This window comes from Aegilops tauschii, chromosome 4 (genome assembly GCF_002575655.3).
Source record: "Aegilops tauschii subsp. strangulata cultivar AL8/78 chromosome 4, Aet v6.0, whole genome shotgun sequence".
NCBI classification, from domain to species: domain Eukaryota; kingdom Viridiplantae; phylum Streptophyta; class Magnoliopsida; order Poales; family Poaceae; genus Aegilops; species Aegilops tauschii.
Window position 1 is genome coordinate 457,429,241 of NC_053038.3, and position 13,169 is coordinate 457,442,409.

Consider the following 13,169-nt stretch of genomic DNA (forward strand, 5'->3'; position numbering starts at 1 on the left):
CTCTTCGCGATGCTAAAATCGGCGAAGGTAGAAATCAAGAAAAACATCAAGTGTTGATGGTTGACAAAGACCACTAGTTTCAAGAAAAGGGGCAAAGGGAAGAAGGGGAACTTCAAAAAGAACGGCAAGCAAGTTGCCGCTCCCGTGAATAAGCCCAAAGCTAGACCCAAGCCTGAAACTGAGTGCTTCTACTGCAAAAGAAATAGTCACTGGAAGTGTACCCCTAGATACTTGGCGGATAAGAAGGATGACAAAGTGAACAAAGGTATATTTGATATACATGTTATTGATGTGTACTTTACTAGTGTTTATAGCAACCCCTCGGTATTTGATACTAGTTCAGTTGCTAAGATTAGTAACTCGAAAAAGGAGTTGCAGAATGAACAGAGACTAGTTAAGGGTGAAGTGACGATGTGTGTTGGAAGTGGTTCCAAGATTGATATGATCATCATCGCACACTCTCTATACTTTCGGGATTAGTGTTGAACCTAAATAAGTGTTATTTGGTGTTTGCGTTGAGCATGAATATGATTTGATCATGTTTATTGCAATACGGTCATTCATTTAAGTTAGAGAATAATTGTTGTTCTGTTTACATGAATAAAACCTTATATGGTTACACACCCAATGAAAATGGTTCGTTGGATCTCGATCGTAGTGATACACATATTCATAATATCGAAACCAAAAGATGCAAAGTTAATAATGATAGTGCAACTTATTTGTGGCACTGCCGTTTAGGTCATATTGGTGTAAAGCGCATGAAGAAACTCCATGCTGATGGGATTTTGGAATCACTTGATTATGAATCACTTGATGCTTGTGAACCATGCCTCTTGGGCAAGATGACTAAAACGCCGTTCTCCGGAACAATGGAGCAAGCAACTGATTTGTTGGAAATCATACATACTGATGTATGTGGTCCATTGAATATTGAGGCTCGCGGCGGGTATCGTTATTTTCTGACCTTCACAGATGATTTGAGCAGATATGGGTATATCTACTTGATGAAACATAAGTCTGAGACATTTGAAAAGATCAAAGAATTTCAGAGTGAAGTAGAGAATCATCGTAACAAGAAAATAAAGTTTCTACGATCTGATCGCAGAGACGAATATTTGAGTTACGAGTTTGGTCTTCAATTAAAACAATGTGGAATAGTTTCACAAACTCATGCCACCTGGAACACCACAGCATAATGGTGTGTCCGAACGTCATAACCGTACTTTATTAGATATGGTGCGATCTATGATGTCTCTTACCGATTTACCACTAGTGTTTTGGGGTTATGCATTAGAGACAGCTGCATTCACATTAAATAGGGCACCATCTAATTAAATCCGTTGAGACGATACCTTATGAACTGTGGTTTGGCAAGAAACCAAAGTTGTCGTTTCTTAAAGTTTGGGGTTGCGATGCTTATGTGAAGAAGTTTCATCCTGATAAGCTCAAACCCAAATCGGAGAAATGTGTCTTCATAGGATACCCAAAGGAGACAGTTGGGTACACCTTCTATCACAGATCCGAAGGAAAGACATTCATTGCTAAGAATGGATCCTTTCTAGAGAAGGAGTTTCTCTCGAAAGAAGTGAGTGGGAGGAAAGTAGAACTTGATGAGGTAACTGTACCTGCTCCCTTATTGGAAAGTAGTTCATCATAGAAATCTGTTCCTGTGACTACTACACCAACTAGTGAGGAAGCTAATGATGATGATCATGAAACTTCAGATCAAGTTTCTACCAAACCTCGTAGGTCAACCAGAGTAAGATCCGCACTAGAGTGGTACCGTAATCCTATTCTGGAAGTCATGTTAATAGACCATGACGAACCTGCGAACTATGAGGAAGCGATGATGAGCCCAGATTCTGCGAAATGGTTTGAGGCCATGAAATCTGAGATATGATTCATGTATGAGAACAAAGTATGGACTTTGGTTGACTTGCCCGATGATCGGCAAGCCATAGAAAATAAATGGATCTTCAAGAGGAAGACGAACGCTGATAGTAGTGTTACTATCTACAAAGCTAGACTTGTCGAAAAAGGTTTTTGACAAAGTTCAAGGTGTTGACTACGATGAGATTTTCTCACTCGTATCGATGCTTAAAGTCTGTCCAAATCATGTTAGCAATTGCCGCATTTTTATGAAATCTAGCAAATGGATAACAAAACTGCAATCCTTAAAGGATTTATTAAAGAAGAGTTGTATATGATGCAACCAGAAGGTTTTGTCAATCCTAAAGGTGCTAACAAAATATGCAAGCTCCAGCGATCCATCTGTGGACTGGTGCAAGCATCTCGGAGTTGGAATATACACTTTGATGAGTTAATTAAAGCATATAGTTTTATACAGACTTGCGGTGAAGCCTGTATTTACAAGAAAGTGAGTGGGAGCACTACACCATTTCTGATAAATATATGTGAATGACATATTCTTGATCGGAAATAATGTAGAATTTTCTGGAAAGCATAAAGGAGTATTTGAAAGGAGTCTTTCAAAGAAAGACTTCGGTGAAGCTGCTTGCATATTGAGCATCAAGATGTATAGAGATAGATCAAGACGCTTGATAAGTTTTTTCAATGAGTACATACCTTGACAAGATTTTGAAGTAGTTCAAAATGGAACAGTCAAAGAAAGAATTCTTGCCTGTGTTACAAGGTGTGAAATTGAGTAAGACTCAAAACCCGACCATGGCAGAAGATAGAAAGACAATGAAAGTCATTCCCTATGCCTCAGCCATAGGTTCTATAAAGTATGCCATGCTGTGTACCAGATCTATTGTATACCCTACACTGAGTTTAGCAAGGGAGTACAATAGTGATCTCGGAGTAGATCACTGGACAACGGTCAAAATTATCCTTAGTGGAATAAGGATATGTTTCTCGATTATGGAGGTGACAAAAGGTTCGTCGTAAAGGGTTACGTCGATGCAAGTTTTGACACTGATCCAGATAATTCTAAGTCTCAATCTGGATACATATTGAAAGTGGGAGCAATTAGCTAGAGTAGCTCCGTGCAGAGCATTGTTGACATAGAAATTTGCAAAATACATATGGAACTGAATGTTGCAGACCCGTTGACTAAACTTCTCTCACAAGCAAAACATGATCACACCTTAGTACTCTTTGAGTGTTAATCACATAGCGATGTGAATTAGATTATTGACTCTAGTAAACCCTTTTAGGTGTTGGTCACATGACGATGTGAACTATGGGTGTTGATCACATGGTGATGTGAACTATTGGTGTTAAATCACATGGTGATGTGAACTAGATTATTGACTCTAGTGCAAGTGGGAGACTGAAGGAAATATGCACTAGAGACAATAATAAAGTTATTATTTATTTCCTTATTTCATGATAAATGTTTATTATTCATGCTAGAATTGTATTAACCGGAAACATAATACTTGTGTGAATACATAGACAAACAGAGTGTCACTAGTATGCCTCTACTTGACTAGCTCGTTGATCAAAGATGGTTATGTTTCCTTGCCATAGACATGAGTTGTCATTTGATTAGCGGGATCACATCATTAGGAGAATGATGTGATTGACTTGACCCATTCCGTTAGCTTAGCACTTGATCGTTTAGTATTCTGCTATTGCTTTCTTCATGACTTATACATGTTCCTATGACTATGAGATTATGCAACCCCCGTTTACCGGAGGAACACTTTGTGTGCTACCAAACGTCACAACGTAACTGGGTGATTATAAAGGTGCTCTACAGGTGTCTCCGAAGGTACTTGTTGAGTTGGCGTATTTCGAGATTAGGATTTGTCACTCCGATTGTCAGAGAGGTATGTCTGGCCCTCTCAGTAATGCACATCACTATAAGCCTTGCAAGCAATGTGACTAATGAGTTAGTTGCGGGGTGATGTATTACGTAACGAGTAAAGATACTTGCCGGTAACGAGATTGAACCAAGTATTGAGATACCGACGATCGAATCTTGGGCAAGTAACATACCGATGACAAAGGGAACAACGTATGTTGTTATGCGGTTTGACCGATAAAGATCTTCGTAGAATATGTAGGAGCCAATATGAGCATCCAGGTTCCGCTATTGGTTATTGACCGGTAACGTGTCTCGGTCATGTCTACATAGTTCTCGAACCCGTAGGGTCCGCACGCTTAACGTTCGGTGACGAGTTGTATTGTGAGTTATGTGATTTGATGTACCGAAGGTAGTTCGGAGTCCCAGATGAGATCGGGGACATGACGAGGAGTCTCAAAATGGTCGAGACGTAAAGATCGATATATTGGACGACTATATTCAGACATCGGAAAGGTTCCTAGTGATTCGGGTATTTTTCGGAGTATCGGGGAGTTACGGGAATACGGGGAAGAAGTATTGGGCCTTAATGGGCCTTAGTGGGAAGGAGAGGCAGCAGCCATGAGGTGGCGCGCGCCCCTCCCAAGGCCAGTCCGAATTGGACAAGGGGTTTGGGGCGCGGCCCCCCTCTCCCTTCCTTCTCCCCTCCCCTCCTTTCCCCCCTTCTCCTAGTTGGACTAGGAAAGGAGGAAACCTACTCCTACTAGGAGTAGGAATCCTACTCCCTTGGCGCGCCCCTCCTAGGGCCGGCCTCCTCCTCCCTTGCTCCTTTATATACGGGGGCAGGGGGGCACCCCAAGACACACAAGTTGATCTGTTGATCTCTCCCAGCCGTGTGCGGTGCCCCCCTCCACCATAGTCCACCTCGATCATATCGTAGCGGTGCTTAGGCGAAACCCTGCGTCGGTAGCATCATCATCACCGTCATCACACCGTCGTGCTGACGGAACTCTCCCTCGAAGCTCTGTTGGATTGGAGTTCGTGGAACGTCATCGAGCTGAACGTGTGCTGAACTCGGAGGTGTCGTACGTTCGGTACTTGGATCGGTCGTATCATGAAGACGTACGACTACATCAACCGCGTTGTGCTAACGCTTCCGCTTTCGGTCTACGAGGGTACGTGGACACACTCTCCCCTCTCGTTGCTATGCATCACCATGATCCTGTGTGTGCATAGGATTTTTTTTTGAAATTACTACGTTTCCCAACACTTAGTACATGCTGAATAGAAAAAGAATTAAAAGACGAGACATACTCCCTAATTTCATCTAAGATAGGCACCACCAAACTGAGATCACGACGCGAGTTCCAAAGATTGACTATCTCCAAGCAATTCGTTTGCATAATGACCTTCTCATAGCCCCAGAGTTTTGCAAAAATAACACCGTTGCGAATAGCAAATGATTCAGAGATAAGAGGGTCAGTAATCCCTTGGTACGACTCACACCAAGCGAGCAAAGAGGAGCTATTTCTCACCACTCCTCCACCTCCTCTTCTTGCATCCACTACAATGCTACTATTCATATTGATCTTGATGTACCCTTCATCTAGTGGAAGCCAACCATGGCCAGGCAAGACACGAGCGTGATCTCTGGGAAGATCGAGCAATGCCATCACCTCCCTAATCAGCTTCCTAGACTGAACAGGGTCCAGGTTCCCTTTTTCATGTGAGATGTTATTTGGTTATGTCCAGATTGCCCACATGTCGAAGCCAAATTTTCTCTATCTGATTCAGAGAAAACCGAACTACATATAATGTCTTTAGCCCATGTTAGGGGATGTAACTCCGGCTGCTTCACATCAAGCCAACCAGGAGCTTCACGCCAAAACCTTCGAGCATGGGAACAATTTAGCAGCGCATGCATCATGTCTTTGTCCTCATGAAGACAAATCTTACACTTGCTAATAGTCGCCATATGATGATGTTTCAACTTAGTTTCCATAGGTCGAATGTCGCATAGTACACGCCACCAAAACACTCTCACCTTTGGTACAACTTTAAGTTTCCACAACCGAGACCACAACTATTTATTTATTGATGAAGTTTCCGTACACACCCCTTCCTCTAGAGCATGATGCTCGTTGCGAGTCAAAGAGAGCGATACACTGACTTTATAATGTAGTTCCCGGGTTTTTCAATCGCCCATGCAAGTCGATCCTCCCCCTCCACTTTTGATTGGTATATTCAGAATAGCATCCGCTTCTGGGGGAACGAAGTTATCTCGTACAACATCAAGTTTCCATGCCCAATTATCAAAGTCTATAAGATTTGAGACCATACTTCACTAAGCACTGCCAATTTGGGCTATAGGAGTCATAGATATGGTACCCGGAATCCACTTCTCATCCCAAATAGAGATAGAGCAACCATCTCCTACTTTCTTGATCAAACCGGTTTGCAAAGCTTCATTTCCTCTTACAATTACCTACCATGTAGCTGGCAAGTTTTTTGGTATTGTATAGCTTGCATGAAATCGCAGGACGGAAAAATATGTCCTTTAGAACACGGGCACATAAGGAAGTCGGGCTTATCATCAACTTCAAGCCATGTTTGCCAAGCAGGGCTTGATGTCTACTACACAACTTGTTCTTGTAGACTCAAGTTGGGCCTCCAAGCGCAGAGTTTTGTAGGACAGTAGCAAATTTCCCTCAAGTGGATGACTTAAGGTTTATCAATCCGTGGGAGGAGTAGGATGAAGATAGTCTCTCTCAAACAACCCTACAACCAAATAATAAAAAGTCTGTTGTGTCCCCAACACACCAAATACAGTGGTAACTGTATAGGTGCACTAGTTCGGCAACGAGATTGTGATACAACTGTAGTAATGATAATAGATATTAAATTCTTTAATAGTAATAATAAAAAATAGCAAGGTAGCAATTGATAAACGGAGCACAAACAATATTTCAATGCTTGAAAATGAGGCCTAGGGTCCATACTTTTGCTAGTGCAATCTCTCAACAATGCTAATCTAATTGGATCATATAACCGTCCCTCAACGTGCGATGAAGAATCACTCCAAAGTTCCTATCTAGCGGAGAACATAAGAAGACATTGTTTGTAGGGTACGAAACCACCTTAAAGTTATTCTTTCCGATTGATCTATTCAATACTTCGTACTAAAATAACACAAAGTTATTCTTTCCGATCGATCTATCCAAGAGTTCGTACTAAAATAACACCATATGATATGCATCAACCAACTCCAATGTCACCTAGATGCTCCAATGTCACCACAAGTATCCATGAGTTAATTATACAATACGCGTCAAACAATTTCAGATTCATAATACTCAATCCAACACAAAGATCCTCAAAGAGTGCCCCAAGATTTCTACCGGACAAAGTAGGATGAAAACGTGCATCAACCCCTATGCATAGATTACCCCAATGTCACCTCGGGAATCCGCGAGCTGAGTGCCAAAACATATATCAAGTGAATCAATATAATACCCCATAGTCACCACGGGTATTTATATGCAAGACATATATCAAGTGCTCTCAAATCCATAAAATATTTGATCCGATAAGAACGAAATCTCAAAGGGAAAACTCAATTAATCACAAAAAGATAGAGGAGAAACACCATATGATCCAACTATATTAACAATGCCCGTGATACATCAAGATCGTGCCAAATCAAGAACACGAGAGAGAGAGATTAAACAGATAGCTACTGGTACAAACCCTCAGCCCCGAGGGTGGACTACTCCCTCCTCATCATGGAGACCATAGGGATGATGAAGATGGCCTCCGGTGTTGATTTCCCCCTCCGGCAGGGTGCCAGAACGGGGTCTAGATTGGTTTTTCGTGGCTACAAAGGCTTGCGGCGGCGGAATTTTTGATCTAGGGTTATTTCTGGGGTTTCTGTATTTATAGGATTTTTTGGCGTTGGTTTCAGGCGAAGATGGGCCACGAGGTGATCATAACACATCTAGGCGCGCCAGGCCCCTCTAGCGCACCCTGGTGGGTTGTGCCCACCTCGTGGCTCTTCTGGCCCTCCCACGAAGCTTCTAGTTCCTCTTTTGTTCCAAAAAAATCATCAAAAAATTTTGTTGCATTTGGAGAACTTTTATTTCTGCACAAAAAATAACACCGCAGTAGTTCTGCTAAAAACAACGTTAGTCCGGGTTAGTTCCACCCAAATCATACCAAAACCATCTAAAAATTTTATAAACATGGCATGAATACTTCATAAATTATAGATACGTTGGAGACGTATCAGCATCCCCAAGCTTAATTCCTGCTCGTCCTCGAATAGGTAAATGATAAAAGAAATAATTTATGAAGTGTGAATGCTAGCATAGTGCATAAGTTTGATCAATGATAATTTCAATCACTTTTCCTAGCATCATAACAGAAATTCTTTCTCATAAAACTTTTCATGTCAAAGTAGCAGCCAATTCACATGTTAAGGTTCAAACAATGAATTCTCTTGAAACTCAACAACCTATATTCTTAGTCACCAAACAATTGCAATTCAACTTATTCAACAGAGTCTAAGTAAGATCTCCACATACTCAATCATCATATAGTATTTTATGATTGCTAGTATACTCAAAGCATATTTTTAGAACAAATGTCATCCATCGAACACAGAGAAAGATAGGGGCTTAATGTTTTGCCTCCCAACTCATTTATCATAGAGATAATTGTCAACAATAATAAATGATGATCGAATATATTTGATTGGTCATATGTCCCTAGATCTTTCCCCACCACATGATGCTTGCCAACTAGAGAATAATTGAGGTTCAGATGAGAATGCATACTATTGACTCTTGCATAAAAGAATATATGCCCTTCGCAGAGGGAAGCAGAGGTTGTCATGCACTTTTTATTTTTGGATGCCCAAGCTCTTAATGCAAAGGAATGTCATGTTATATTGCCCCTTATGATAGCAACCTTTATTATGCAGTCCATCCCTTTTATTACTTTGCCATCACAAGTTCGTAAAACACTCAATTATCCCATACAATTAAAGATCAAACATATTTAAGAGCATTTTTATCGCTTTATGCAACGATGACAACTTACTTGAAGGATCTTATTCAATCCATAGGTAGGTATGGTGGACACTGGTAGTTGATCACTGGAACTACGTCGGTGTTTCCCCCAAGAGCAGAGGATGATGTAGTACAACAACGGTAAGAATTTCCCTCAGTTATGAAACCAAGGTATCGAACCAGTAGGAGAACCAAACTATCACAACGTAAGAAGCACCTGCACACAAATAACAACACCTCGCAACCCGACGTGTTAAAGGGGTTGTCAATCCCTTCCGGGGTACGGCGCCTCAAGATAGGCAAACGGACATGAGGTTAATTGTAATAGATTGAAATAGATAGCAAATAAATAAAAGTGCAGCAAGATATTTTTGTATTTTTTAGTTTAATAGATCTGAATAAAAACGCAAAGGAAAAGTAGATCGCAAGGCAAATATATGAAAAATAAGACCCCGGGGCGTAGGTTTCACTAGTGGCATCTCTCGAGAAAAATAGCAAACGGTGGGTAAAAAAATTACTGTTGGGCAATTGATAGAACTTCAAATAATCATGACGATATCCAGGCAATGATCATTACATAGGCATAACGTCCAAGATTAGTAGACCGACTCCTGCCTACATCTACTACTATTACTCCACACATCGACCGCTATCCAGCATGCATCTAGTGTATTAAGTTCATGGAAAAGCGGAGTAATGCAATAAGAACGATGACATGATGTAGACAATATCCGTTTACCTATAAGGGGGTAGATATAGATCTCGTCTTTTTATCCTTAGTGGCAACGATACATACGTGTCGGTTCCCGTTCTGCCACTGTGATCAAGCACCGTAAGATCGAACCTACTACCGGGCACCTCTTCCCATTGCAAGATAAATAGATCAAGTTGGCCAAACAAAACCCAAATATCAGAGAAGAAATACGAGGCTATAAGAGATCATGCATATAAGAGATCAAAGAAACTCAAATAACTTTCATGGATATAAAAAGATATAACTGACCATAAACTCGAAGTTCATCAGATCCCAACAAACACACCACAAACGAGTTACATCATATGGATCTCCAAGAGACAATTGTATTGAGAATCAGCGAGAGAGAGAAAAAGCCATCTAGCTACTAACTACGGACCCAAAGGTCTGCAAAGAACTACTCACGCATCATCGGAGAGGCACCAATGGAAGTGGTGAACCCCTCCGTGATGGTGTCTAGATTGGATCTGGTGGTTCTGGACTCTGCGGCGGCTGGATGAATATTTCGTCTACTCCCCTAGGGTTTCTTGAATATTTGGGTATTTATAGAGCAAAGAGGCGGTCCGGGGGGTGCCCGAGGTGGGCACAACCCACCAGGGCGCGCCTGGGCCTCCTGGCGCGCCCTGGTGTATTGTGCCCCCCTCGGGGCACTTCCCAGGTGCAACCAGGGCCCATTTCCTTCCTTCTGGCCCATAAAAAAATCACAAATATAGTTTCAGGGCATTTGGACTCCGTTTGATATTGATTTCCTGCGATGTAAAAAAACATGCAGAAAATAGCAAGTGGCACTTGGCACTATGTCAATAGGTTAGTACCAAAAAATGATATAAAATGACTATAAAATGATTATAAAACATCCAAGATTGATAATAAAACAACATGGAACAATCAAAAATTATAGATACGTTGGAGACGTATCAGCATCCCCAAGCTTAACTCCTGCTCATCCTCGAGTAGGTAAGTGATAAAAACAGAATTTTTGATGTGGAGTGCTATTCATCAAGTCATATCATATTCTTTTCTTTATAGCATGGATATTTGGACTTTTATGTGATTCAAAGCAATAGTCTAGTTTTTACATAATAATTTAGATAATCAAGCATATCAACAAGCAACCATGTCTTTCAAAATATCAATGCTAAAACAAGTTATCCCTAGCCCATCATGCTCAAACATTGATCCATTCATGAAACACACTTGAATATTAGCTGCACCCAATAGTTACTCACGATCATATTGCCTCTTAGTTGGTGCTTTTGTAAGAGAAGATGGAGACTCAAATTCAAAAGTAAAAATTGCATAAAGTAAAAGAAAGGCCCTTCGCAGAGGGAAGTAGGGATTTGTAGCGGTGCCAGAGCTCAAAGCAAAAAATTTGAGATAAAAACATTTTGGGAGGTGTATCCATCCCACCAACGAGAACGACGTAGAGCTACGAACACTTTCCATGCTAACCGTATCCACGGGTGCCCTCCATACCAACACTTTCCAAGGAATTTATTATTTGACAACATAAAGTAAATATTTTTTGCCTTTCGGGACTGGGCATCCCTAAAACCTTTGCCTTACTCTCGTGCAATGACAAGTGAAGGAACACTCATCTTGAGAATAACACATCTAGCATGGAAAATATTAGCCACCCGTTACCATTCCGCGAGCGAAACAAAATACACAAAAGAGAAGTTTATTTTGAAAATTAGAGATGGCACGTGCAAATTTGCTTAGTACGGCAAAAGAATACCGCATATAGGTAGGTATAGTGGACTCATGTGGCAAGACTGGTTTAAAGGATTTTGGATGCACAAGTAGAGATCATACTTGGTGCAAAATGAAGGCTAGCAAAAAGATTGAGAAGCGACCAACCAAGAAATGAATAATTTCATGAAGCAAGCATTAAGCATAATTAACACCGAATAATGCACCACAAGTAGAATATAATTTTCATTGCATGGTTATTGACTTTCGTGCATGCATATGGAATCACAAACCTTAACACAAATATTCTTACTAGAGCACAATTACTCATCAACATAACTCACATATCACATCATCATATCTCAAAACTATTACTAAGAATCAAGTTTATTTTGTCCAATGATCTTCATGCCATTTTCTTTTCTTTATCCTTCTTCGATATCTATCACTTTGGGACTAATTTTTATGTGTTTCTTTTCATAAGCTCAAACAAATATAAGTGAAGATCATGAGCATAACAAATTTTCTTTCTCTCAAAATAATCTAAGTGAAGCAAGAGAGAATTTCTTCAAAAATAATAAGGCACACCGTGCTCAAAAAGATTTAAGTGAAGCACTAGAGCAAGTCCTAGCTCATAAAAGATTTAAGTGAAGCAAAGAGAGCAATTCTAACAAGTCATGACATAATTTTGGCTCTCTCAAATAAGTGTGTCCAGAAAGGATTGATGACTTAAAACACAAAATAAAAGAAGCAAAGACACATATCATACAAGACGCTCCAAGCAAAACACATATCATTTGACGAATAAAAATATAGTCTCGAGTAAAATACCGATAGTTGTTGGAAGAAAGCGGGGATGCCACTCAAGGGCATCCCCAAGCTTAGTTGGTTGCTCATTCTTGGATAATAGCTTGGGATGCCGGGGCATAACCAAGCTTAGGCTCTTACATCCTTCCTTCATCCATCGTAATATAACCCAAAACTTGAAAACTTCAATCACACAAAACTCAACAAAACTTTCGTGAGATCCGTTAATATAGAAAGCAAACCACTACTATAAGTGCTGTATCAAACCAATTCATATTTTGTTTTCTTATTATATCTACTGTATTCCAACTTTTCTATGGCAAAAACTCATCAAAGAAAACCATAGAGCCATCAAAATAAGCACACAACACAAAGAAAACAGAATCTGTCAAAACAGAACAGTATGTAATAATCTGACTTTGGCGAAAACTTCTGGGACTCCAAAAATTCTACCAAAATAGGAAGACCAGGGTAATTTGTATATTGATCTTCTGCAAAAAGAATCATGGCAAAATCTCTTTTCTGTGATTTATGAAAATTATTTGCGTGGGCACAAAGTTTCTGTCTTTTTCAGCAAGATCAAACAACTATCACCCAAGAAGATCCTATAGGCTTTACTTGGCACAAACACTAATTGAAACATGAAAAGAACAATCATAAAAGTAGCATAATTGTGTAAAGACACAAGAACAGAAAGCAAAAATAAATTTATTCATTGGGTTGCCTCCCAACAAGCGCTATAGTTTTACGCCCTTAGCTAGGCGTAAGGCAAGGATCTAAGTTTTGTCATCTTTGGTTCGAGATCCGTAAGATGCTCTCATGATTGATTCATAAGGTGGCCTGACTTTTTTTCTAGGAAAGTGTTCCATCCCTTTCCTCAAAGGAAATTGAAACTTAATATTGCCTTCTTTCATATCAATCATGGCACCGATAGTGCGTAAAAACGGTCTACCAAGAATAATTGGGCAAGACGGATTGCAATCAATATCAAGAACAATAAAATCTATGGGCACATAATTCCTATTTGCAAGAATAAGAACATCATTAATTCTTCCCATAGGCTTTTTAATAGTAG